The sequence below is a fragment of the Petaurus breviceps genome, unplaced genomic scaffold (genome assembly GCF_028583685.1).
Source record: "Petaurus breviceps papuanus isolate PSGF00001 unplaced genomic scaffold, PetGlider_PUasm1.0 419, whole genome shotgun sequence".
NCBI classification, from domain to species: domain Eukaryota; kingdom Metazoa; phylum Chordata; class Mammalia; order Diprotodontia; family Petauridae; genus Petaurus; species Petaurus breviceps.
The window spans coordinates 797,208-802,030 of record NW_027186324.1 but is presented as its reverse complement, the minus strand read 5'-3'; the positions used below and the strand labels follow the sequence as shown (position 1 = coordinate 802,030).

Genomic DNA, 4,823 nt, shown 5'->3' with positions numbered 1-4,823 from the left:
TAGATTCTCTCTTCTTGTTAGAATGTAAGCTCCTCCAGAAGAGAAAATGTGTCTTCTTTTTCTTTTTCTATCTCCAATACTTCATACAGTTCTTGGAACATAAGAACCAACATGTTTCATAAGTGCTTTTTTCCATCCTTCAAATTGTTTGTATTTCTTTTAATATTTATCTTTGTTGCTGTATTTATTAGAACTAGCTCTGATTAGTCCTATTATGATGATAGTGTTAATGTTCTTTTTAAGCAAAATTAACCCAGTAGAGAATCATCTTACCAATATTTGCATATTCATTTAGCCTGAGAAGTTTCAAGTTGAAATGTTCATGCCTTCAGAAATCTGCAGTCATTATCTAAGCATTGTAATTCACATTAAAACATAAACATTAGCAATAGCTTAAACTATTAGGAAATATATTTGTTTGGACTTTATTTCTTTTTTTGCCCCTACAATGATTCTGTTATTCTTTCCTACATAGACTTTTTCACAGATAATTAAAGAGTATTTATTTTTAAGAAAGTGCCTATAAAATTTATACTGAGATTCTATGTCTATTCTCCCTCAGGGACTTCTGAATCATACTTCTGTAAGACATGTGTATTGCCAATGTAGGTTATACAAATATCCACATACGTTTGTCTATATGTGACTTGGAGGAAGAATAAACAGATATCTTTGGAATCTCAAATACCCCTGTAGCAGCAAGCACCCCAAGCGTCCTCAGGGTTTGCAGCTACCACAGGTTCTTGGATCTTCTTTGTTAAAGGAAAGCAACTCAAAATGGGTTAACAAGCTTACTTTAATCAGTCAGACATATATCATTTACTTTGTTCAGGAGAAAAGGTCAGCACCCTGAACCTCAAAGTATACAGGCATAATTATCAAGACAGAAACATCAAGTAGACAGATTTCCAAACTGTCCAACCATTACATCCATACCCAGTCAACATCTGGGTTTCCACATTCTGGGTTTTTCAAAGCCGGGGGACTCTCAACAACGGCTTCCCAGAATTCAGATCAAATCACAGAACACTTCTCAAAGTGAGTCCCAAAACAAAGCTACACATCAGGGCTTATATAGCCTTCTCCTGGCTCAGAGAATGTAACAACCTTTTGGACCCACTGGCCAATCAAAAAGTATCTACTGAAAAACAAGCCTCCCCCACCCCAGGCTTCAGGTGCACATTAGCCTAGGGGCAGGGAAGATCTTTAAAATTTACATTCTTATTACAACCCCTCTTCAAAGGAGATATTTATCCATGTCTGGAAGGGAGAAGGATATTAGGGTCATGGGTCTAGCCATTATGCTTGCCTCAGAAAGGGACTACTGGACTAGAATGATATCTATCTGTAATCCTAAAGATTATTAGGGCAAATAATTTTTATATTTAATTCTTTTTTCTTCTGGTTACCATCCTTTAAGAGGGTAGGAGTACCCCAAGTTGTGTCCAGAAATGTGACTTCCTTCTCATCATATTTTAGCTATATAAAGGCCATTACAAATATTGAATAGTAAATAAATTCATTTATCCAAAGTAACATAAGTTACACAGATTAGGATGTACCAGACAATAAAAAGAAGGAATAAGTTCTCACAATAGCAGTGAAATATCTCAATAAGATATGGAGGGAGGGTGGAGGAGGGAGAGATAGAAACAGACAGAGACAAAGAGAGACAGAGACAGTGACAGAGAAACAGAGAGAGACAGAGAAAGAAACAGCAAGACAGAGAGAATTCCCATTCTCACTCAAGGGGAAATTGCCATGTCTTTACTGAGGCAAACTAGAAATAGGGACATAGTAGAGTTTCTAGTTGACTTCTTCCCAAGGTCTTTCTGTCCCTCCAGGGACTTCTCCCTGAAGGTAGACTAGAACTCAGAAATTCAAGCTCTCTCTTGAATCTGGAACTCCACCCCAATAAGGAGTCTTCTCTCCCTTACCTTTTCCAAACTCTTATCAACTCTATTCCTCAAGAATATGGAAATATCTCTTTTCCCCAGTATTGCAGCAGTCGATCCTACAGCAAGCAGCTTCCCATCTCTGCAGCCACCTGTGTCTTGGGCCTTCACAGCTTTTCCTTCAGCCCCATAGACTTGCAGAGCCTGAACACCCAGCACCATGGCTAGCACTGTATCTGCACACAAGGAGAAAATTCAGGCGCTGTCTGTGCTTTCACTTATCTGAGCCTGCTTTTACACCCAGCCACACCCTAACACTATTTACCAATATAGAGACATGGAAGTGAAGCAGCTGGACAAAAGATCATCTGGCCAGAGCTTTGAGGTGATCTGGAAGTCTCCTTCAGATTTGTCTCCAGAGAGTCCTATACTTTCTTCCCCACCCAAGAAGAAGGACATTTCTCTGGAGGAACTACAGAATTGCCTAGAGGCTGCTGAGGAGAGACGGAAGACTCAGGAGGCGCAGGTCCTGAAGCAGCTGGTGGAGAAACGCGAGCACTAGCGAGAGGGTGCTACACAGGCCTTGAAGGAGAACAACAACTTCAGCCGTCTTGCGGAAGAGAAATTCAACTGAAAGATGGAGCTCAGTAAGGAGATTCGTGAGGCTCACCTGGCTGCCTTGAGGGAGCGGCTTCGGGAGAAGGAACTTCATGCAGCTGAAGTCCGCAGGAACAAGGTGCAACGGCAGATCTCTGGTTAATGGGCTCTTCGATATGCTTAGCCCTGGATTCCTGATCAAACAAACCAACACAATAAATAACATTTTAATTTTCTTTGTCTAGATGCAACTTTGTTTCTTTACTACCTGCCCCCTCTCTTCTGCCTACTCCTATGCTAACTTCTCTAGTTCTTGCTTCTCTCTCAGGATCCTTAATCTGTCTAGTCCTTGTGGAGGGCCTTGCCGGACTTGGAGAACTCCAAACAGAGTAGCCACTAGTTCATAAGAGTCTAGTCAATCACATTAATCACCCAACAAGTCAGTCCACTTGGTTCCTTCCTGGAATCTTTCTTAATCTTATGTAAAAGATGGAGACATTAATAAATTCAACCAACAGTGGCATGGACATGTGGATTTCTTATCCAAAGTTTGTTCATGATACTGTTTTTTTTTTTTCATTTAAGAGAATTTATTTTGAGCCAGCTTTCAGAGCCTAGGGGATAGGGAATCAAAAGTAATCATTGCTTCTTTGATGACAAACCATGGGAAGAATAACAATTAATATATGCAGATGTCTTTAGGATTAGAGAAGGAAGGAAATTGGGTGGAAGAGTTAAAATTATGGCAGTTTCCCTTTGGGTTATTGGTTCTAGCCCTGATGAGGCTGGCTCGAGGTTCCAAAAAATAAACATCACCTGGGGACAACTGTTAGTGGACTTGCATAGATGGTCTGTGTCTTAGCTTTATTCCTAGAAAATAAATGTTGGGTGATTGAAAAAAGAAGAATATGGAAATATCATTCTCTCCACCAATGAAGAAAGTTTTATGCAAATATCTAGGTTTCAATCTCAGGTTAAAATTTATTTATTTAATAAATTCTTAATCCAATCTAGTTTTTTTTTTTAATTCCACTATTATAAGTAATTCAAGAACTAAAAAATCAACTTTTTTTACACAATAACAAAAATTCTTCTCCTATTTATAGGTTTAGGGCTATAACAATGAAATTAACAACTTAGACAAAGAAATATCTACCAACATCCTGTCAATAAACACTTTTCAAGTTGCTTATCTTATACTTTTATTAATATGATACTGAGTAAAATTAAATTGTACTTTTTTCCTGCAATCTTGTCCCTACTATTGGAATAACGGTAGGTTCCTAATGATGGAGGTCACACTGATAGATCACCTTTCATTCCTTTAATTTACAAAGACCAAGATATTCCATTGCATCCTGGACCATCTTCAGTCATCCTAATAGATTTCTGGCCATTGAATCCAGATGGCTTTGGAGGAGAAAGTGAGGCTGGTGATTTTGGACAGTCCCCCCTCACTCAAATCCAATTCAACTGAAAGTGATGTCATCCTCTTCCTGATGTCATGGTCTTCTTCCAGATCAAAGGACAAACCACAACCTGGAAGTAGTCCAAGCTGCTGGAATAGGGACCTAGCTGGCCAGTTCCGGTTGGGCCACTCAGCTCATCCTCTCCCCTTTTCCCCTCTGCTCTCTTCCCCCTGTTCTGCCCAAAGGAAGGTAAGTTTGATAGCCAAAATCTTCCTAGTTAGCTAAGAGTTTACAGGCTAGATTTCTTTCTTGAAGACCATGCCTTAAAACCAATTCACTCTGGATCTCATTGATTGGAAAATAGGTCCCTGCCCCAGTACCACTTAATGGCTATTTTGAGGCCCTGCTGGCTCAGATTGAGTGTAGTTACGGTCTCTCTTTTGGCCAGCAACCCTGAGTGTCTTTCCCTCCCAGATTGATTTATTTTAATTAATGGAGCCATCCCTAAATTCACTTCTTAAAGAGACCTATTCACTGAATGGGCATTACCTCACTAAAAGTGCGAACTTGAAAAGATCTTTGCTTAAAAAGGTCAAGGGCTCCCCCTGCATCCTGGGTCATCTCCAATTTTCCTGATAGCTCTGGAGGAGAAAGTGAGGCTGGTGACTTTGCAGAGCCCTCCCTCACTCAGATCCAATTCAATTGCAAGTCAACTCATCATCTTCCTGTTCTCATGGTCCTCTTTGAGAACATAGGACAAACCACAAACACAACCTTTCATCCCTTTACTTAACCAGCACTCTCTGACCCATTCTATAAAATTTACTTTTTCCAGAATGAAAGGTATAAATGGAGTCTGTGATGACTAAACTTGGACTTATAGGATAGAACATATATTCTATTCACAATCACACATGCACAT

The 4,823-nt window shown here is 39.7% G+C and overlaps 1 pseudogene; it reads left to right on the top strand.

Annotated features, from left to right (window-relative positions):
* Nucleotides 1-1,655: 1,655 nt before the first annotated feature.
* Nucleotides 1,656-2,655, top strand: LOC138171114 (stathmin-3 pseudogene; annotated as a pseudogene).
* The last annotated feature ends 2,168 nt before the right edge of the window (nt 2,656-4,823 follow it).